The following is a 24,943-nucleotide window of genomic DNA, read 5'->3' on the forward strand; positions in this document are numbered from 1 at the left end:
CCGAACTATAATGACCCATTGGTTGGATTGCATTTTTGTTAACTATGTTTTCCTCAATTTGAATTTTGTCAAAAGTGATTAAATTTAGTAAATTGATAGTCTATACTTTATTACAAGTGAGGTAGTTTTAAGGAAATCTTTCATCATTTTGGTAGAATGTGTAATTTATTCAAGTATTTAATTAAAAACGTTGGCTGGCCGAACTATTATGAGCCTGGGCTCGTACAGGTCTGGTCGAACTAAATGTGGAGGTGGTAGAAATGTATACGCCCAGTTGAAGAATGCGAGCGCGGGCAAACGAAATCCAAACACAGCTCCATTGGGCCCCTGGGCAATAAATCTCAGCTGTTGACAAGGGGTTGACAAATTGCCCAGCGATGCAGTGCAGCAATGCGGAATTTGTGATTCAAGTAATTTTAATTTATTATAGGCACCTTCTATTAATCATTCATAGATATTACAATTGCGAGAGGGAGAAATAAGAAGGATATTTTGTTTACTAATAATATTACAACATGGCATTTTGGAAACCTTTTGAAACGGAATGAAACGAAATTTACTTCAATATAATAAAATTGTTTCAGGACATAAATAATTAAAATATGTTGTTGGACAAATGAACATATAGGTAATAGAAATTTTCTACACGTTATATACAAATTATTATAATTTTTTATCTTTAGCAGAAAACTTTTTTAGGGACGCCTATGAAAATCATTAAATTTTATTACCAGGCGTTTTTTACATGTTCAACTGACTTCGGAAAGACTATATCTCTCCTGTTCTGTTGAGAATTTCGTAAAAATAGGTACTCGATAATTAATTCATCATAAAAGTATTCTGTGGTGTTTCCTAAGTGCGGTCCATAACTTCAGAACACAATTTCTTATGGTATTCAAAGAAAAAAAGTTCCTATAAACATGTGGTCGGCAACGCTTAGATTCCGAGATACAGGGTGTTGAAAATTAAAAAATATATATTAATATTGGAAATAAATTAGGAACAGTCAATGTTAGATTTTTAAAATTTGGCAGCTGTTGTACGTTGGTAAAGAGTTGCATTTTTAGTATAAATTCAATTTTTACCTGCCGCCAGTGGCGTAGTTAGACGTGAGTTAGTCGACGTTTTCGTCATAAAATATAGAACGCCAACGGGTTTTTAAATCTTTGTTATTTTCGAACTCGTCTAATATTTTACAACAAAAAAGGTTTTTTTGTTGTCTTAGTTACTTGTTTGGTACCCAGATTGTTGGCATTTTGCTATAAGTTGTCAATCAAAAATGTGGCTTAGATAATAAAATTCGAAAATGAATAACTTTACAAACGCTGAAATGACTCGGATGCAAAAGACTGTTTGGAAAGTTTTGAAAGTTTGTCAGCTATTACCATACCACATCCAACGGGTACAAGCTTTGCTGCCCTGTGATTTTCAGCCAAGGTTACATTTTAGTAGGTGGTTCCTCCATACAGTGGCACATAATAACAATTTTTTGACGAAATGGATGCATGGGGAAGATTCATGACTATCTCATTGAACCATACTTTTTACCAGCTCGATTCACCGGTGACTCGTATAGGCAGTTTCTAGCCGAAGAACTAAACGTTTTATAAGAAAATGTATCTCTACAAGTACGGTGTCCCAGTTCATTTCAGCTCGTCAGTACCTCGACAACATTTTCGTAATTCCTGGATTGGACGCGCTTGGTCTCCAAGCTTGGCCAGCTCGCAGTCCCGATATGAATCCTTGCGACTTTAATGCATGGGGTCACCTTAAGTCTCTTATGTATAAGACATCTGCACTAAATGAAAGCGAGTTACGAAAGTTAAATAGGGTGTTAGAGAAATAAGTATTAGTTTGATTCAGATACAATAAACCCAAATAAGAGGAAGTTTGTTGATTTTTGAGCAATATGAATCTTTTTGGTTTTTATTTTGACAGTATGAATAATAAGTTTAGAGCTAATACTTTCTTTGTATAAGTATTTGCTTAAAATATCATATTATCGTTACTATTCTGATGTTAATTTTTTAATAAAAACAATTTTATTCTGGTCGAATTTCATCTCGTCGTATTTATAATTCCTGCCTATTATGTTCTCACTTGAAAACTAGTGGAATAGAAAAAACATTTTAGCTAGACTCGTATTTCCAAAAATACTTCCCCACCTTATTGAAATAGGTTTCTATCATCTATTTTTAGAGGACTAACTTGGTTCTCCAAGTTCTTTTCCGTTACGTTTTGTTATCTTCTAGTTTTCAACAAAACGATTATTTGTTGAGATAAGTTACTGTTTGATGCTACTGTTCAAATTATGTTTTAACATATTTAGCTAGTAGTCAAAGTTTTACAATTTGTGGAATGTAAATATTAGTAATCGATAAATACTTTCTATATAATTTTAAAAAAATACGATATCTAATTATTTGCGAAGAAGGAAATGGAGTATATAACAATTTTATGAAGAGTATTCCAACTAGATATTCTGCAAACTTAAAAGTCCTTCGTTAATTTTACATTTTTTCCCTTTATTTACTGCTGACTGTAGGAAGTAAACGAAGAAAAAAAAATAAAATGATTGATTTCATCTCTATACAGGGTGGTCCTTAAGTAATTGAACATAGAAGTATGGTAGATTTGTGACTAGAAAATTTTACGATTTGAGCCAACTTGCCTTAATAAAATATTGATAATAAGAAAGATACAGGGTGTTAAAAGCGAAATTTCAAAATTTATTTTTCGCAATAACTTGAACGTTTTTGGACATTTATACAAAAAAATTATTAACTGGGGGTTTCTTGGTATGAGAAATCATAATTTGGTATCTAATTTAATGTATCTTTTAGAGGGCGCCACATAAGCCACATGTGTGGCATAAATGTACACTAAACTTTCTTGCCCATCAAGGTAGCGCTCTTTTGGGTAAAAAATATTGAAAGCACGGCATTGTAAGAACAAAAATGTATACTTGTTAACAACCTCTAAACTTAACGGTTTTCGAGATAATCAATTTTTAAAATCGGTTGCATAATTCTGCTTTAATTCATTACGAGAAATAATAACGTAGAAATCGTATACGCTTATCATGTTTTTACATCAACAGGATGAATATTAACGTAATACTAGGAGTTGACATCAAAAATTTAAAAAATTTTCAAAATTAAATAAAAGCTGTTAAAATATAAGCTAAATAATCATAACTAGAAATGAATTTTACACATATTAAGAAAAGAAAACACTAAGCTAACTAACATTACAAGTTTAATTATGTCAAAGTAAGTATTCGATATGTCAACCATTCTCTTCGATGCATTTATCCATACATTCCATAAAAGATGGCCTCATATTAAATAACATGATTGGTCCAAAAGAAACTACAGTTGCATTTATTTCTTCCCAAAGTTGGTTGCGAGTATTTATGGGACTTTTATAAACAAGTTGATTCATTGCGCCCCATACTCCAAAATCGAGAGGATTAAAGTCTGGGCTACGTGCTGGCCAAGGAAAATGACTACCACGACCAATTCAACGTTCAGGAAAGTTGGTATTTAGATATGTTCTGACTTCTATCATATAATGAGGAGGTGCACCATCTTGTATAATCCGCATATTTTGCCTGAAATTTAGTGGCAATTCTTCCAAAAGATCAATGAAGTCATTTTGTAAGAAATGTAAGTAGTTCTCACCATTCAGAGTATGCGGGAAATCGTATGGCCCTAAAAAATGGTCACCAATGATCCCACAATTTTGAATTCGTGTTGAAAATATCTTTCTCTTTTAAAATAAGGATTTTCAATTTCCCAGATATGATTATTTCTTAAATTAAAAATACCACGGCGGCTAAATGTTGCCTCGTCCGTAAATAATATTCTATTAATAAAGGTCAAGATTTTGCGTTTTTCGGATATCATTTGCAAATTGGTATATTAATGGTAAATGTGCTGGCAATAAATTTTGCACAGGCGTAAAATGGTAGGGGTGATATTTATCGAGATGTCTTTTTAAAACTGAAGTTTTACTGATTCCTAAGGCTGAAGATAACCTTCTTGTACTAACTTGAAGATCATCTGCAACGTGAACCAATTTCATCATCTTGATCAGGCGTAATGATTCGGTCGGCCTAAATTATCACGTTTAGGACGAAATGAACCACTTTCGCCTAAATTCCTAAATAGATTTTCAAATGTTTGGTGATTAGGTTGCAGCCTGTTTGGATATCTTCTGAAATATTCCCATTTCGTAGTACGTCCGTTGAAATATTGCTGGCAGTAAATAGTAACCATATCTCTCATTTCTGTATTAGAGAAATTATTGTCTCGGCATTTTCTGTTATTCCTTAATTATCATAAATACTCAATTAAAACTTTTTCAAACGTCATACATTATGAAAACAAGAATGTTTAGCTGTTAAAATCATTCGTGACTTCCGTCTACTACGTTACTATTTCTGGTAATGAATTAAAGAATTATGCAGCCGATTTTTAAAATTCGATTATCTCGAAAACCGTTAAGTGTAGAGGTTTTAACAAGTATACATTTTTGTTCTTACAATGCCGTGCCTTGAATATTTTTTTCCCAAAAGAGCACTACCTTGATGGGCAAAAAAGTTTAGTGTACATTTATGCCACACATGTGGCTTATGTCTCTCTCTAAAAGATACATTAAATTAGATATCAAATTATGATTTCTCATACCAAAAAAACCCCAGTTAATTTTTTTTTGTATAAATGTCCAAAAATGTTCAAGTTATTGCGAAAAATAAATTTTGAAATTTCTCTTTTAACACCCTGTATCTTTCTTATTATCAATATTTTATTAAGGCAAGTTGGCTCAAATCGTAATATTTTAAAGTCACAAATCTATCATACTTCTATGTACAATTACTTAAGGACCACTTTGTATATGTCTGAACTTAAATGAATTGAATTATACTTCTCGTGACGTGTTTCTAACTTTAAGAGAGTTATTTGAAAATGTTATAAACGAATATCATTGTGACGATAATTTGACGTCATTGACATAGTAAATCAGAGTATATTATTTTGAATAACACAGCCGTTAACATGTCATTATAGTATCCATAAAAATTGAAATTTAATTTGTTGTCTTTTAAAATTAATAGAAAAAACTTCTTTTTTATGTAATTTTGTGTAGGTATAGTCTCCAAAATTCATAAATATTTGTATTTGTATCTGTGTTAACTAATACCGAAATGTTGAGAAAAAAACCAACTTCCAAATGATATTTCTGTTCTTAAAAAATCGCATTCGTTTATAACACCAGTACAAATTTTTGGGTGTAATTTTGATAAAAGTTTCACGTATAATATAAATCACTATAAAAAAGTTCATATTATGTTGTACACTTCAGTAAATAAGTGTGAAAAAATTAAAAAAAAAATCTCTCAAATTCACTCAATTTTACTCAATAATGTATCAATTTCTGTCACATTCGATTGAGTGAAATTTTCACTCTATTAGTATAACTACAACTAAAATTTTCTGATTGAAACTATTGTAACAAAAGTGAGTGAATTTTATAAAATCCGAGTTTCTTCTATCAATTGAATGACTTTTAATTCTATTCCGAGTATGTAAAACCAATTAAGGGGGGGGGGGCGCCCCCCACACCAGCACCTTAATATCTGAAGTGGTTTCAAACACTATATATATATTTTTTTAATTTTATAATTTTAATTGAAATATCACTACTACGTATATCTAAACTAATAAGTGGTTTCTACACAGATCTGTATTAGAGACAATATTTTAGGTCTCGATTAAAGGAATTGATTAACTGATCGGATGAAAGATTGCCATAACCTATATTGTACGTTACAGATACGTAAGTAACTATGAATAGCTAACAATTTAACTATCCTTTTACTTAACCAAATATTGATCGAGACTCAATAAATCATTGTTTTTAATTATTATAATCAAATTAGTGCATTTACACGTAATTTTCATCAAAATAACCGCATTAAAGGACTCTTGCCTAGCACTACACACCGTACACCACGCCACGAGATGACCTAACGGGGACGATGGTAATAGATAAGACACCGCACGACAACCATAGAATGGGGTGAGGATGAGGACATTTACTCCGATTTAGCTACAAGTGCATCAAATACGAGTTTATCTGAAGAATTTATTTAATAAATATACGAGTATATTGGTATCATAAGCTTAATGTAGGGTTAGTATAAACAAGCAAAAGAATAATACCTCAAGAAAGAATAAGTACAACATTTTATGATTTTTGTCTCTACTTGCTTTCAGAAGTTGTTCATTTACAGTATTTTGTATAGGTACGTAATAAGTGAGCAGTTTGTTTTGTTTTCTCTTCCATCATTCAACTAGGAGAAGGGTAGTTAAAAGTGACACAAGAAAAATCACGACATTCTACTCTGCCTACTGTCAATTTGTTTCCTTCAAAGTCTCTTTAATGTTAAATACTCCTCTGTCATTTTTAGGATGCCAAGACGATATACAAGAGGAAATAATAATTTGCTGTAACTGCGCTACATCAGCTAGACAATATGCCACGTATCCAAATACCGAGCCGGTAAGTGAAGGCGACTTTTTGTTAAATATTTTCAAGTTTAAACTGAATTTCGGCTATTAGCGTGCTAGTGTCTAGGGCGTATGTGACGAGGTGACGAAAGAAACTAAACACTTTCGATGTTATGTTAAAAATGTAACCAGAATTAGAGGAAACTTAAGTACATTTCATTGAATAACCTGAAAATAGATATCTATGTTTAGAGACTCACCGATTTAAATGAAACTTATTTATATCGGCGGTGTGAAAAACATAAAACTTAAGTAATACTAAGAACGTGAGTGCCTGCGTTCGATATTTGCCAAATACCTTTCTTGAAATTTAATATCTGATCCAGAGATTGCATTTTGCTGCTATCAGAAACCTAAGGAAATTTAAGCAGTGGATTTCCGTGGTAGAGCGTCTTAAAATAATTACTCAGTTCCGATATCAGTGGCGTCGATGAAATTTTTGTCTCGATTATCTAAAGTAAATTTAAAATTTATCGAGGGAATTTTTATTAGTAACAATAGGTTTTTTTTTATTTAAAAAGATACTTATATCTGGAGTGTTATAACGGCAAAATAATTGGAAAGAGTAGCGATAAGGATTTACCGGCGCCTGTATTGAAAATTGCAAAAAATTATGAATTAGTTTATGTGTAATAAAACCTGCACATATATTTTTTTAATTTATAAACAGGACTGGAGAGTTTTTACTAGAGAAAATGTTATTATTATACTTTTTAATAATCTCTAAATTGGTCTATTTAATTTTTTGAAATACCACGAACAAAAATGTAATGATCAATCAGAGCCATTTAATACCCTTTAAGGCTATAGAATTGTTATTATTTTTTTACAATAGTAGTGATAAACAAAACAAATACTCGGATCTTATGTAATTCCGTTAATATTGAGAGTTCAAAAATGTGTTATAGGAACTAATATTATTTTATTTAATACCAATAATTTCTACAATACATGTTTGTCGGAGTCAAATACATGCCTCAGGAAAACTTTCATGCATCGGACAATTGTTAGTGCATTTTTCCGATTTTCCATATTAGTCTTGCATGAAATGATAGGTTAGCCAACATACATTTTCTTCATTGAAAAGGGAAATGTATGTTTTTTAATGATATTTTTTTAGTTCTGATTTAATTTAAAAACACCACACCTCTTACATTTACATGTACCAAATCCAGCTGCAGTCTGGGCGTTATCGAAACAAATGTTGAGACAGGTAGTAAACACTCAGTTTTTTTCATATAACTGGATTTATTCGTCTAAGTTGAATTTTTCCTTTTAGCAAATCAATTGCTACTTTCAAGTATATAAGTTCACTTGAAAACAGTATTCATAATAATGAGGATTTTGCTTCGAAAATATGTAGGTAGTAAAAGCATTTGTTACCTTTTATTCATAAAATCCACTAAATAAAATCCCTGTTCACAGTCGTAATTTCCTTGTGAAGAATTTTTGGGTTATGTTGATTAGAAATTCTTCTTGTTGCTGGGTTAATTTATAGGACATCGTGTATTCTTAAATAATTATTAAACGTATTTAACATTTAACATAATAATCAAAGAAAATGAAAAGTAAAACAAAAATATATCTAATAGAAACAAATATTTTTATGCGGTAGTACTAGGTATATGTACAATATTAGGTACAAAAAATATTTATGTGAAACTAATGCGATCCATTTTTATAAAAAAAGTATACAAAACAGTAACTGCTGAGTCAACTACTAAATTGGATTAAGATTACGGATTACGGATTTTTCTTTTGAAATTTTGATAGAGAATTAAAGTATACTGTACAAAACGTATATTTCCCAAGACTCTATTGAACGGTGATGAAATTATCATTGTTTTATATTTTTACAACAAATCGTAGGTATACGTAAAATATGCAACTTTGTGTTTTGAATTGGCAAGGAACAAGCACATAATATTGGCTCCGAAAGCTCAGAGTTGTAGTGGGTTGTTTTTTTTTATCATAAAACACACCACATAAATGAGACAACCCCCAAATCCAAAAGCCAAAGGCTTGTGCGGAAGGGGGCTACACTTGAAAAAACGCGGACAAACACCCATTATCCATCGACATTGCCAGTGCCGACACCGGGGATCGAACCCGGACCAGAGTAGGAAGCCTAGCCGAGAAATGCTTGCCACCACACTCTCGACCGACTGCGCTACCGTGGCGATTTTTAAAATCTAACATTGTAAAAGATCGCCACTATATCTATTAAAATTAGACATATACGTTTATACGGTATACCGGGTGATTCAGTCTGATATTCGCGGTCTCGTATCTTTTTTATTTTAACAAATAGCTATAACAAACTATATATATTTTTAAATAGCCGCTCAAGCCCTATCAAATGACATTATTAGATCGTCTCCATGGCAACATATGTCAAAATTGCCATAGTCAACTATTTTTGTTCAAATGGCACACTATTATATTTTTTTATCAATTCTGGAAGATATTTTTTTCTGCGTTCAGCTATATAAGGAAGTCTATATTTTCATTAGAAATACAAGGTGTTCCTAAATAAGTGTCGCAACGGAAAACTGTAAATTCCTCTTGCAAAAGGAAACATTTTTTTCCTCTTCCATTTTTCTCTCCGTTTTCGAGATACACGGTGTCAAAACTTTAATTTTGTTTTAGTTTTTTGTCAATATCTTAGGAATCGTTTGAACTACAGGACTGAGCTTTTGTACACACATTACCACTATTAATAGCTACTTTTTCGCACCCTTCTCGAATTCATTGGACGTGCCAGTGGTGGAGATTTTAAGGTATCGTAAGGGTTTTTCCCCCCCTAAATTTTACGCCACTGGAAAAATTGACTTTTGACAGCAAATTCTAAAGCGCCAATGAATTTTACACAATAAGAGTTCTCTTGGTTCATTGCTCTAAAGTCAACCGTTTTCAAGAAAAATGACTTTTTATGAACAAAAGCAAACATTTTTGCTAACGTTCCATGTCAATACTATCGAAAAGTTGACCGATAGAGGTGAAGCCGCAGCGGCAGAAAGAAACATGATTAGAAGATGTAATGCGTGCATTCAAGCCAACGGACGTAATTTTGAACAGTTTCTGTAAATTTTACTCGCCAAATTGATAAAAAAAAGTTAAAATCCTATCTGTTGTTAAATTTCGTTAAAATTGTTAATTATTACTACCTATTTTTTGAATTACAAAAGATTTTCGAAACGTTAGCAAAATGTTTGCTTTTGTTCATAAAAAGTCATTTTTCTTGAAAACGGTTGACTTTAGAGCAATGAACCAAGAGAACTCTTATTGTGTAAAATTCATTGGCGCTTTAGAATTTGCTGTCAAAAGTCAATTTTTCCAGTGGCGTAAAATTTGGGGGGGAAAAACCCTTACGATACCTTAAAATCTCCACCACTGGCACGTCCAATGAATTCGAGAAGGGTGCGAAAAAGTAGCTATTAATAGTGGTAATGTGTGTACAAAAGCTCAGTCCTGTAGTTCAAACGATTTCTAATATATTGGCGAAAAACTAAAAAAAAATTAAAGTTTTGACACCGTGTATCTCGAAAACGAAAGCCCGGAGAGAAAAATGGAAGAGGAAAATAATGTTTCTTTTTTTAAGAGGAATTTACAGTTTTGGAGGTTATGGAGGTCATTTTGAACATTTAAAATAAGTATTGTTTTAAATTGTTATATTATTATCGTATTAAATATAACATTTGTTACTTTAAAAAACATAATAATTTGTTTCCGCAGCTGACTAAAAGTAGGGTACATCTTTTTTGCTGTTTTTCCACCAATATTTTTAATGAAACTATAGACTGCCTTATATAGCTGAATGCAGAAAAAAAATATCTTCCAGAATTGATAAAAAATATATATAGTGTGCCATTTGGACAGAAACAGTTGACTGTAGCAATTTTGACATATGTTGCCATGGAGACAATCTAATAATGTCATTTGATAGAGTTTGAGCGGCTATTTAAAAGTATATAGGGTTTGTTATAGCTATTTCTTAAAATAAAGGAGATACAGAGCCGCGAATACAAAACTGTATCACCCGATATATTACTTTGAATTTTGAGACACGAGGACAGTCAAATAAAAGAAAGTAAATTTAAAAAACCATTTAATACAAAAAAATTGAACATTTACTACACTCAGATAATTTCTACAATATTTAGGAAGTGACAGGAAACGTACATTAACATTCAACTCATCTGTACAATGGATAATGATGGAGAGATGTGGTGGTGTTGAATGGGGAGTTGCCTTGATAGACCTCGTTTTCCAGCGGATGTATGCGGTGTTAGGAGATGAGTATGTCAGCTTGAAGTATGGGTTTGGTTGGGAAACGTCTACGACTAACCTCCTCCAAAGATTATGTTGAGTTGCCCTGAAGAGCTCCTGAAAAACAGCCCTTGTGTAGAAGTCTTCCACTTGGTCAGTGATTGCAATGTAAAAAACGGGGTTGGATCAGTTCATGCCAACTGGATAGTAAATTTAGTTATAAAAGTAATGTTTAAACTGGGAAAAAAATCCTTCCAGCTGAAGACTTTGTAACCACTCCGTAGAAATCACTTCTGTACCGTTTGCCAAGGGCCTAATAATTAATTTGCTAACTGCAGTGAGTTTAGGGTTGATTATTATATAACTCACCACCCCAGTAAAAAGTTTTTATGTCTCACACCAGAGCTGAAAAAAAATCGGCAGAAAAAAACAAATTTTCTGCAGTACACAAAAAAATAAAGTTCCTTAAAGAATGTAAAGTGCTAATCAATTAGCCAAAAAACATGAAAGATATTAGCACTAAAAAGCGTTTATTAGCGAAATCCAAATAAACTTTAATAAAGCTGTTAAATAAACAAAAGAAATTAAATATTTAGCTAAGAAAAATGACAGACACACTTAACAATTTTCTATAGAACAAAGCACTAGTCTTTCCGAAGTCAGTTGAACATATATAATGTGTAGAAAATTTCTATTATATGTTCATTTGTCCAACAACATACATATTTTAATTATTTATGTCCTCAAACAATTTTATTATATGATGGTTTTCGTTTTGTTCCAAAAGGTCTCCAAAATGACATGTAATATTAGTAAACAAAATATCCCTCTTATTTCTCCCTTTCGCAATTGTAATAATAATGATTAATATAAGGTGCCTATAATAAATTAAAATTACCTGAATCACACCAAATTCCCCATTGCTGCACTGCACTGCTAAGCAATTTGTCAACCACTTGTCAATAACTGAGATTTATTTCCCAATCGCCCAGTGCAGTTGTGTTATACGCCGTTTGCCGACGTGTGTATTCTTCAACTGGTCGTATACATTTCTACCACCACGTTTACTTCGACTAGACCTATATATGGGCATGGTTAAATAAATATGGGAACAAGTTTTTCAAATATTTCACTGCCGAGTTGCTGTGTCAGCGACCGAACCTGGTACATTGTGCCAATCTCTACCATAGAGAAACGGGTAAGAGAGAAACAAAGCAGAAGGGAGTTGTTCTATTAGTTGTCACTATTTATACACCCGCGTAGATGGCGCTTCGGATAATAGTATACGTTTGCAATATAGGAGCGTTCTGCCATGTTATACGAGGTGCTTGGAGTACAATGAGAATGATATTAATATGAGGTTATAGAATTAGGTGAAATTGAGGAGAACACTGATGTTACACACGAATTTAATTATAATGTGACTGAAGTAACTAAAATTTCGTTATAAACTTTACCTTTATTATATAATAAATATAATTTAAAATACAATAACTAAGAGCGCCAAGAGAAATAAATTACATTAATCGGCTCATTAAATAACTAGTTATCATGTTTAACAACTGACTTCCACGTGGATAAGATTATTAGGGCCAATAAATATTAAGGAAATTAAAAGAATCTTTAGTGGCAACCGTGCAAGCGACACTATAAAAGTGATGTACGGCAAACACATGACTTTTGGTGTAAAAACGTAACGAATTTCTAAAACCGATTTGCTTATGTACAACTAGAGCGCCCCGAATAATATTTCCGAGTTTATTTTTACGAACAGAAATTATGAGGCATTAATTTTCGGCAGTTGAAAATGAAATAAACCTTACATAATATGAGGAGCAATTACATGTGAAGGTACTCCTTGCCAGTTTTGAGTACAAATATACAATTTGCGGCAAAAATTAATAGTCCGCAATTTGTCATATACAATGTATCTTGACTGATACACATTCTCAAAATAACGTTTCAAACGTAGAGACTAACGAGTTGAGCAATTATGAGTTTGAAACAGTGAATATACAGCACCGCCTCGCTACAATGTAGAGTGTATGTAATTGTTGCAATTGAATATATTTACATTTAATTTTAGTATTTTATTTAAATGATTAAAAACAGTTAAAAAAAATGAAGCTCAAACAAAATATAATATTTTTTATCAAAAAATTAAATATTGTCTTTATCATTAAAGATTTATACATATACATGGTGCCACCTGACGAATGTTACATACTTCAGGGTATAATCTAGAACCCAAATGGTGTCGATTTAACCAAACTTGCAAATTTTGCAAGGGTGTTTTTATTTCTTGTTTTCTCCTTAACTCAGAACCTAGTTAACCGATTTGAGTAAAATTTGCTTTTGCTTGGTTTCTCTTCATGAATGTTCCTGTTAGGTTAAATCATACAGGGTGTTCATTTTACTACAACCCTTTGTGAATATTCTTCTGCAACTCTTTTGTACGTTTAAATTTTTACAAGCAACTGTAAGAAATAGGTAGAGAATTTTATTCTACACAAAAAATATATGCTTATCAAAGGTCGAAATTATGCTCGGTTATGAAGATATTGCGGAAAATATTTATTAACACATACCCCATATTTTTTGGAAATAACTACGTATTGTATGTAACATTCGTTAGGTTTCACCCTGTAGTTATACAGCGTGTCCCACTAGTGCGGGAAAGTCCAATATCTATGTTAAAATGAGGAATATATGGATTTTTCTTTTTACTGTGTTGCCACATTTCTTGGAATGTACAAATTAAAAATATATTCAACCATACAGGGTGTTCCACTTTTCCTGGCCAGACACCAACTTTGGTTTTTCAAATGGAAACACGCATTTTTTATATTTTGTTCGTATTCTACATCAAAAATAAAGGGTGCTTTGTGTAGAATAGTTCTATTCAAATATTCACAGTTTTTGAGATATCTCGCTTGAAAGGTTTTTCTAGTCAATATTGGTTGCTTACATTTTCTGATACTTACAGGTTATACTAATAGCTACTAAGCCCATTTTTTTATCAGATGTTTAGTAAGGATGACTCTTCCGAATCATGCTCCAAAAACTGGCCTGCGTTACACAGGGTGACCAAAATATCATGTCAAAATTGTCAATTGAAAAATTGAAAAATTTCGATTTTTTTAGATGCAACGCCCTGTATATTTTCATACCATGCAGAATTAAATTCTCTACCACTTTGCTATACCTGCTCCTATACCAAAATCCATTAGTTTTTCATGAAATCTCATTTCTATGAAAAAATGCGAAGTTTACAAATATAGCTTATATGTAAAATAACGTAGTAGGCTCCTGTCAAAGTATAATCTGGATAATTTTCGATTGACATAAGGTTTAAGCCTTGCAATTGTCAAAAAACATGTAAAACCAAAGCATGTTATTGTAAATAACATAATATAATTTGTATACCACTATATGATATACAAATAAAATATACCTAGTGTTTGGTACAAAAGGTTTAAAAAAAATTTCTAGACATTTTCTATATAAATTATACAATCCTAATACCAAATACGCGTATGAATTTCAAATGATAGAATTATATTGCAATTTGGACCTAAATATAACTTTCTTAAAGTCGTAATAATTGTTAAAGTTTCTACAGTTCCTTAAAAAACATACGATTTTCCTATCCCATTTAAGGGTCTAAGGTCTTTAACGATTTCATAGCGGGAGAATGAAGTGTCAGTAAATCAGCAAGTAGGTAATACATATCTGGAATGCTTTGCTAATTCCCCTTGAAATGTTAAAGAATAAAAAAATTGTCAGTTTTCCGTTATCATGAAACACAACACAGGTGTAACATATTCGCGTGATGACCTAGTTCGAAACGAATCTTTATCGGAACTATAATAAACAATAATATTTGTCCATTCTGACATTGTATGTTCTAGTCTAAATATTGAGAGATTCGAACTTTGAAGGCAACTATTTGGATGAGCAAACTTTGAGTTCTGCAGATAATATATGAACACGATTATGTTAAAACTTATTAGATGTTACTTCTAAATTTCTCCCCAAGTTTTCCTCAATATAGAAGTTTTTATTATACTGTAAATGGCAAAAAATATATATTAGTTCAAAACAAAAGTGAGTGTTATAATCAAAGTTTTGTGCCAAAGTACATCAATGAATAACAGTAAAATTAATGGTTTGGGACACATAATCTAATTGGGAAAACATGTCATTTTTCTGTACTTCCAAAGCATCTTTCAGGGTCCAAAGAGACGACATCACAAAAAGGAAACGCAATATCTGAAATGTCTTTCAAATGTGTCTCTATAGGGCATTATAGGTATGAAGAATATATCACAGGATAAAATTTTATAGTCGTACATCGATTATTTATCAAAATAAAAAAACGTCTTTTCCAATGACATGCTATTCTTTGTTGAGAAGTGCTTTGTTAATTGGTAATGGTATTTTTGGGGAATAAATCAGATGGAGACAGACATAAAAAATCTAAAACATTTACTAAACAAGATGTCATAATGTTTTTGACTGAAGACGAAGACAAAATATTTTGTTTTGAAAGCAGCTATGAATATTAGAAAAAATCTATAGAAGACAGGAATCAACAGCTTTATTAATAGAAAATGTTACGGACGAGGGCTCCCTTTTCCGAATTTCATTACCAAATATGAAAACAAATGTTATGCGACAATATTTTGTCACATCTGAAAATATTGGATATGATGAACATCAACGTCTTTTTGCTTCCACTTGGAACTCATACCTTCGCGAAAATGCCAAAAAACAATAAACTCTTTCTTCAGTCTACTCGTAGTACACTTTTGGCAGATTCTGGTGCTGATTTGTCCACAGTGCAGGTTGGAAAAGTATTACCGTAACTGAAAGTTATACAGAAAATTCCATCGAACAGATGAAAAATATCTGATCATCAATTCTTGGAATGTTCAAAAACATCAAGGAAATAAAAAACAAACTATAGTAAGATCGCATTCGATGCAAAGTAGAGCAAAAAATTGTCGGCCTTTTATCAAAGGAAAATCGTGTCATCATTTTTAGGAGGCGTAAGTTGAACCAATTCAAATTTAAAATGAAATTGAATGTAAAATGAAATACCGCTGCATACGCACTGTGTTCTGGTACTAGCTGCAGTCGGCCAGGTGCATCGAGTGTACGAAGTGGTCGGTTATACGTCAAATACTAATCTGGCGAGTTTGATCGTAAAGCAGGGAACAATAAACAGTGGCGCGTACAGAGATGAAATATAGTACATATGTGGAATTTAAATAGCGAATTGGATTTATAATAAATTACATTTAAAACAAATAGTTTATGAGAATAAAGGGATTTTTGTAGGAACAGGGTTCCAGACGTGAACTGATCTCTTCATCGCACCCCATTACGATTCTTTTTTTTATAAGGAGAACGAAGTTTCAAAGCAAAAACCTTGTATAACAGATATACTATAAATATTTACAGAATGAAAACAAAATATAAATCCTATGATATGATTCTATCAAATGAAAACACTAACAACAATTCTCTACCAATCTCAACAAAATAAGTTATTTTTCTATCAAACAAGAAATGTTAACAAATTATAAACAAAATATAAATTCTATGATTTATGTACTGTACGCCAAACTGCATTTTTCTCATCTTCATTTAATATTAATTTCTTCTTTGCACCCCCTTTTTTAGGTTTCTTAACGTCTCCTTCAATTTTCTTCTCTCTTAAAATTTTGAAAACAGATAATTCGCTTACTCCAGTATATCTAGAACACATTTCCACCAAACCAGTCTTCAGTTTCATGGGATGATCCTTTTCTAAAGGGTTATAGACATTTAATATTATCGTTTTTTCTCTGTAACTTAATATAGATTTTTTTGTACCCACAGCAGTACATCCGGCTCGCGAACATCCAGGCACCGCCTCCATTTATCCATATAACGACAACAGAGCAATAATAATACAAAAAACTTCACTTCACTAGCACAGAAAATATAATAGCATTCACGATTCACAAACAACAGCCCGAAACACACACACAGCACACAAATAAAACACTAAAAACACTTTTGTTACGGAGCACAAGAAATATGATTTCACTCCCAAATTCTCAAATAATACCGCGAAACACACATACAGCCCGAACGAAATATAATTGCACTTATAACAGTTATAACCTCACAAATATCGCGAGCGAGAAACACGCAGCACCAATACAACCGAAACGAAACTGACAACGCCGGGCCGGCACGCGCGCCGCCGCAACAAACACAAGACACAAGTCATATGAGGGAGGATGAAGGGAGTAATAAAATAATGTATTGTTCTTCATAAATGTATAACTATTAATCCATAATGCATAAAGAAATTATTTAATTTCCAAAACCCCCTAAAACGTGTTGCACTGATTCCCTTGACAGGCAATGATTTATTACTTTGCATCGAATATGCTCCTACTATAGTTTACGATCAGCATCTATAATTAATTTAACAATCTTCTGCGTTTTTGCGGTCAAGGTCACTGAGGAGTACCATCAGGTATCTACTCAAAGACTGTTACTCCCTCTGATTCCGTAGTCAAAAATAAAAAATTACATTAAAAATCAACATTTGACCTTGAACTGACCTTGACCATTGACCTTGAGGTCACGGTCAATGTCATTTTCAGATGCAAAATTTTCTGGCTACCATCGGATGCATCGTGAAAACGAGACTTTTGTCCTCACCATTTACTGCAAACACCAAATAAATGAATTTGCAAAAAAAATATACTTGTGCATATAAAATTTAGAACTCTTTCAAATTAATTATAAATATTAATATGTTAATTATTTAAAATTGTTGAGTACTAATCTCACTGACTATAAATATGAAGTATTAACATTTACAGAGTGATTAAACTAATAAATATTAATCGTTCAGGTTTCTGCAGCTTCAGTAGTGTCGATGTCGGTTTAATATGTCTGCATTAGCATCGTTTTAAATAAACACGCGGTGGTCGGGGCCCTGGTCCAGTTGATAGTAATGGTCATTACACCGGCAGACAGGCAGTCTGGAAAGCTCGGTACTTTAATAATTTGACAGGGTCACTCATTATGTCTAATAAAACGTTTTATAAAACGGATATTCAGTTCGCCACTTTGCAATGTCACCGGCTCATAACTCATTGTTAACTGTTATGTGTGAAACTGCGAACAAAAAAGCAGTTGAACCATTCCGAGCGACGCGTACAGGGTGTATCACATTATAAGGGAATAATTATATTTCGTTTTTAGAGATAAAACCTACCAATAAAAAATATTGTATTTGGTAAGAACAATTGAATGTTTCATCTCAATGATGTAGTGTTATGTCTTAGTAAAAACCAAATTTTCCTTAACGTTTTCCATATACAGTGTGTTCCTCGATTGTGTACCGAAGAAGAAAAACTTACAATTTCGCATTTACGACAAAATGCAATTTTTCTTAAAAATTCCTCCTTATCCCTATTATACTCATGAAAGTGTTACTAGTTTTTTGATTTTATATTATTTGAAAATTTTTTTAAGCGTCGAAGTATCTATAAAATATTGTTGGGAAATTTGAGATCATTTTCACTTGTTCCACAAAAAAATTGCCTCGTTTCATATTAGTAAGATATCTTTCCTATCAACTGAAACTGATTAACAAATTATAATTAACTGAAATCTATTGAATTCAGATCCGCATAAATCGATCGAATAAAAAAATCGACTTTAATTTTATGAGCCCCTAGAAATTCCGATCTCAATTTAATAGATTTTTATTTTAGTTTCAAATATAGTTAAAAGAACTAAATATGTGTTTTTGCTATACATACAGGGTGGCCAAATGAAAACGAAACATAGCCATTTTCAGGAACTGCGTCAAGATTGTAGAAAAACGCTCAGACCCGTCGATTTTAGATTAAAGGGGGGCATTCTTTGTTGGTATTTTTGACTACGCCACTTTCACCCCCAAGCAAGGGTAAGCATCACCCCAAAATATTTAAATGGCAATGGGGGTTGAGTAATATTTCTTTTGAAAGCTCTTACAATTCTCTTTACAACAGACTTTAAAGACTTTTGCGTTGACTTTTCTGGACATAATCGTGGGACACACAGTCCTAATTCAATATTTTATGTGTATCGACGGGTACCTCTATAGGTATACATCAAACCAATTCCGATAATTCAGTTGGTAATTCATGGCTTAAAATGTTTAATGGAAACAATTTTTGGAACTGTAAGAATCATTTAAAATACTTTTCTACTAGAAATCTGACTACGTAATTAACATCATTTGAAATCTCAAATGTTATCAATTTATAACGTAAGATAGTAATTTTTCTAAAAACTTTTTTAAAAAAGCATTAATTTTCAATGCCTTCTAGACTCTAGACATACTAATGCCATTGGACACTGATCTACCAAACCCTGTATCACAGTATATATAAAATAATTCAAAATAACTATACTCAGTGAAATTCAGATAATGTCAGTACTACTCTGTTTGCAATGTCATATTCCTCTGATTAAACTCGAAGCAAATTTGCTAAAAACCATAAAGCAATAAAAATGTAAAGTAGATATAGAATATTGGCAAGGAAAACCAAAAGTATAAAATTATGCGCATAAGATCACTAACTTTAATTCCAATTGAGTACCATACCTAAACTTCTGAATTATTAAAACTGATTTACGAAGCTTATATTCTTATGAAAATATAATTGATTTTGTGGATCAAAAACAAAAATCCATCGTTTCTGGAACAGAATCGAGCCCGTAAATCATTACATAATCCATAAAATCCGTTCGTCCAAAAAATAAATGTCACGTCTGCATTTAACGATGGCTGGGCAGATAGGAACGATAAAACAATTTAACGCGAATATATAAAACTGTTTGCCTATTCTTCTATTGAAAATGATCGTGCTGTTGACCCCGGAGTCGGGAGAGGACCATATCAAATCTAAATTGCAGCGTTTCAAGGATACGCGCAGGACCGAGCAGGATGTGGTTGTCCTATCATCCTGTCGCCCCGGCATAACGAAGTTTTATAACTTTGTTGGGTTGGGATAGTCGTCCATTTGTCATATTATGTAATGGAGGTTGAAGGAACTTTGGCTACAGAGTGGTAGCGGGAAGCGACCGCCAAGGTCATGAAAATAATTTTCGTGATATACTAGGTAATTGGAAAAATATCAGTAAGTTCAATATGTCATGAAAGGGACAACCCTAACATTTGAAACTTACAAAAAATGTGGATGACACACATTCTTCTCCAATGAAAAATAGTTCTAGTTGTTTTGAAATGTATTGGGATGTTTATGGATCTACTTTGGGACGCTGTTAGAAAAAGAAATAAAATAAGTTACAAACTCTATGAAAACGTAAATCCTGATACTGTTATGCAATTTGTGTTATATTTGTAGACTGAAATGTACCAAACAGTAGCGTTCTTGGCGCTAATATTGCTTCTTTTGGCTTTGTACCTTTGAAAAATACTTTGGGAAGAGCAAAATTTAGGAACAATTACGAATTTAAAGAATTCGTTCATTGCTCGTTGAAGATACTTATACAAAGAAAACACATTTCTTTTCAGTTGATCGAACCGCATCTGTGTTACTGAATTATCTCCAACAATTTATTGCTAGTTTTTGAATTACTAACTTGGTTGATAGTAACGATTTCATAGTTAATTAAGAACCATGGAGTGTAATCACTAACAATGTCAGAGACGTGAAGAAAATTTAAAAGATGAGATAGAAATCTGTAAAAACAATATGTGGGCGCAGTATTCTAAAATACTTATCAGTATTAACATCATCAGATGGAGATGAGAATTTTGAACATCACATTTTTGTTTAGATATATGGTAGATTCTCTAGGAAACAGTTTGCCTGAGTTTAAATCCGTTTAACACGTCGTTGCTTTATTCTACAATTGGATAGATGGTTTCTTGTAAGAAAAGGAATTTACGATTCATTGATATTTATCCATAGAACTAGTTCATAAGAGAAAAGGTATTTAGAGTTAACAACATCTTTGAGATCTATCACTTCATCAATAGTGTCTAGGTTTCCATGTTATCTAGAGACTACCGACTTCTTGGGTGACTAGGCAAAGTCATTCAGGTACTAAGTTTTAATTTTGGTTTAGTTTACTAATGTCTACTGAAGCGGCAGAAGCATAGCCAGTGGTTGAGATTGGCTAAAGCTAGAAGGACTAAAATTCTCCTTCTCTGACAACTTCTCGGACCGAATAAGCATGAAATCATTGTTTAGTAACTCCGAAACACACATATTCTTAACTACTTAACTTTGAAGTGGAAAATATTTAATCCTTAATAAAGACATTCGACAACAAAATTTTTATCAATAAGTTTTAAGAGAAAACGACGATAACAAAATTGGTTAATGTCTTGTACAAAAAAGGTCCATGCCATTTTTTGGATTACAAATTGAAGATAACTGTAAATTTGAACTTAGGTGAAATATAAAACCTATCAATGAAATATTCTTTTGTTAAAACTTGGAATACCTGTTGACTAGAAGACAATAAATAAAAATTTTCACTTACTTTGTAATAAGTCCATGTTTGTGTTTCTTTTTGTTTCAAAATTATTATTTAGATTTTCTCAAATATAAAACAACGTTTGAAGAGGCATTAATAAATGATCATATTTAAGAACTCTTTCAATATGTTCAGCCTACTTCAGAGTAATCAGTTTATCGGGATTTAGCAGGTAATGATTACGATAGCCATTGGTAGTCGACTTTGTATAATTAGATAAGTTCTTCATGTTATCTAAAGAATGTAGTTAATTTTTGATACTGTAACTTTTTGAACATTCCGAAAATGAGACACTGGAGGTTGTAATTATATGGAGCGTTTCAATCATCTTACTTACCTTACTGCAGAAATTGTCTCTTCTCCATGATGTTAGAGTTTCTTAACTAATGTTAACCTTCTATTTTAAAAGTAGTTCCTTTACTTTCTTTTTATTGATATTGATATTATCACATCAGTTCACTATTTTTCTCTTTCAAAGTGTTTTGTTACCCTTTGTATGACTTAAATCGCCCTATTCATGGACTGTGGGTATCCTCTTTCATTGGGTGTAATCTACACAATCTTCTACTGGTCAGTAATTGATACTCTGGTGTTTCCTAAGTCGGCAATGCCTATTTATCAGTCATACTGTTTGTTATCTTTATTCATCTACGGCTTTTATTCTTGCATGCATGTTATGGTCCTTTGGATAATATTATTTTAATCTACAAAGCCTCTTGATGTAAAGGCATAACTGATCGCACGAAAGTAGTTTGGAAGAAACATCCAACCCTGTATCCAGAGAGAATCATGTTTGCGATGACGTCAACAACTTTTTCACCGTTTTTCATCGAAAGGTAATCAATTTATCGGGCTTCAGCAAGGAACAATTGTGATAGGGATCGGTAACTGACATTGTATAATCGGAAAAGTCGTAAATTGATGAAAAGCTTGGGCGCCATGAAGGTTTACTGGCGGCGCCAGAGGATCTCGTTGGAACCGGACGGCCGCCGTCGCGACGCACCACTCCACCGCCCGTCGCGGGACTCCGGGGGTCTGATACATGGTAGAGAGGAGTAATTATCGACACAGTCGAAGGACGAATATATTTTTATGAGTCTCGGAGAGTTTTATGTAGTTAGCTCGTTCTCGTTTTATGAGTTGGACATTTCTGGACCTTGGGCAAAGTTTTCGCAAGATAGGAATAAATATAAAAGGGTCAGTAACACTTACGCAAAAAACAAAGCTATATTTCAACGTTAAGAAATTTCTTACACTTAAAGGTTATGTTTCTTAATTTTTCTATTAAATTGTTACGTTTAACACACAATCAGATCAATTGAATTATATTCTGCAATGCATGCTACACTTTTAATCAAAACATTGGACAAGCCATTACCGAAGTTGTGTTTTATCAACGGTTACCGAATACTTAAGTAGAAATCTAGTGGAATCAGGCCTGGACACCTTGCAGGCTCACCACCACACCACCACACCATTGGACTCATCACATCCTATCCACCGTTAATAAAATAATTATTTCAGTGATTTCTTAAAAGTAAATCAAACTAAGCTGGGTCAGCATCACGTAAGAAAACATATTTTGTTGCTGGCGCAGAGGAGCATCTTCCAAAGGATCATTTTGCAAGATATGCAAAGATCTAAAAAATAAAAAATGATTAATCTTAAGTGCAGTATTTACCTGTAGATTTTAAATCCTAACTCATACATTAATACTGAAGCATTTCTTAATTCACTTTCCATTATCACATGAGAATTCTCGTCCGATTACTGCGGTGTGTTATTACAGTTCATGTCTTCAATTCTGTAGAGCTTGCCTCATCAGTTGGTAAAATCTTTGCCGAGAAACCCTGGTTTTCAGCAGGTTTGTCCAAAAACCATCTGCAAAACTTTATGGCAAAATCTACTGGACCAAGAGTCTAAATCCTTTGGACATAAGAAGGTTACAACAGCCGTGCACGAAGCATGATTTGGGGACTGATATGTTCCATTGAGACTATTATTCCATGCGAACATACTTGCGCTAATATTAAAGATCTGGTTTCTTTCAGCTATTGGTGAATTCGGTTGAACATGATGAGATGGAACCCTACAATTTCGCTAAAGTTTTAAATATAGACGTCAACGTTCTTGTTCTTCCATACATTGATTTGATCTCATATACATAAAATATCCGCCATTTCAGTGATCCTATTATAGTTGTTGTTGAAAATAATAAAATTTAACGCGAAGTGCACCGCAACAAAAGCAAACAGCACTAAAACTATCTAATGTACCTATACAAAACTCATACAATCGTAGAATATTCTTTAACGTTTTATTATCGATCAGTTCATCATTTCGGTTCAGGTCAACATTTCTCGAAAATGCATAAATTTGCCAAATTGCTTTTTACACGAACAAAGCTAATGTTTTACAAACTTTAACCACAAATGTTTTAAATAACGTTCACTCTAATGTTAAGAGTTACATAAAAATTAAAAAATTTCTATATCTTAAAGTATGTTAAAATGCCTTCATTACTTCACTAAAAAAAAACACCATCCTTTTCTAAATATGTAATTACCAATATTTTGCTATCGTAAAGTATTAGAGTTTTCGAAAAGTAAATTGGTGATACGTAGTAGCTAGTGATTTTTGTGAAACTAAGAACTTTGAGCAACTCCCTTGATGAGTGATGATGATGATTCTTCTATAAGTAATTGCTATTTCTTGAAATCTAATAAAAGAGGTGTTAACGCAAAGAGCATACATGCATTATTATTATTACAGAGGGAAGACTATTGTGTGCGCATAAACAGGGAATACAATGCGTTTTCTCTGCTGGCTGTCATCCCGAAAAGAAATATTGGTAGAGTGAGAAGGCGCTCCTCATTTTTTCTCACGCGTATTCCCATTGAACAAATAAATATTTCGGGGTTTTTGAGAAGCTCGGGAGGCTCTTCAGACCGGCCGTGTTCACTAATATATGGAGCAAATATTATTTTTAGGATTAGAACGTGACAATTTATTAATAAATTTGGAGGCTAAGCGCCATTCTCATGCGGACACGTTACCAGATCACACTTATTGTAATTGACGTGAGAATCGGGAGCCTGTTGAAGAATATTTAGCGCCATTATTTGGTAAACAATAGGCTTGTACTACCTACAAGAAGGATAATTTAAAAGTTCTCAAAATAATTTAAAACATTTTGATATATTTCAAATTATTTGTACTTAAAAAGTTTTGGTTTCAAATAGCTCAATCTAATACGTATTTATTAATATTCATATATTTATTAATTCAATTTAAAAAGAGGTCACTCGAAATATTTTTATATAGGTAATACTTTTTAAAATGGGCAATCCCTTTAAAGGAAGATAACAGATATTATATTTTAAACAAGGACTAATTTACACAGTATTGTTCAAATGCCATATATTACCCAAGAGGGTGGTTTTGGTAGCTGACTATTTCACTTCCAACTCTTTTATTTTTATTCTTTTCTAAAAAACGTGTGTAAAATAATGATCTTTAGGCTATTAAGG

At 32.5% G+C, this 24,943-nt stretch overlaps 1 protein-coding gene across 1 annotated transcript in view; it reads left to right on the forward strand.

The window, feature by feature from the left end:
• Positions 1-24,943, forward strand: part of LOC111692097 (piggyBac transposable element-derived protein 4-like) — a 69,355-nt gene that overhangs the window by 1,874 nt on the left and 42,538 nt on the right. The window lies entirely within an intron of this gene.

The sequence above is a fragment of the Anoplophora glabripennis genome, unplaced genomic scaffold (genome assembly GCF_000390285.2).
Source record: "Anoplophora glabripennis isolate ALB-LARVAE unplaced genomic scaffold, Agla_2.0 scaffold71, whole genome shotgun sequence".
NCBI lineage: Eukaryota > Metazoa > Arthropoda > Insecta > Coleoptera > Cerambycidae > Anoplophora > Anoplophora glabripennis.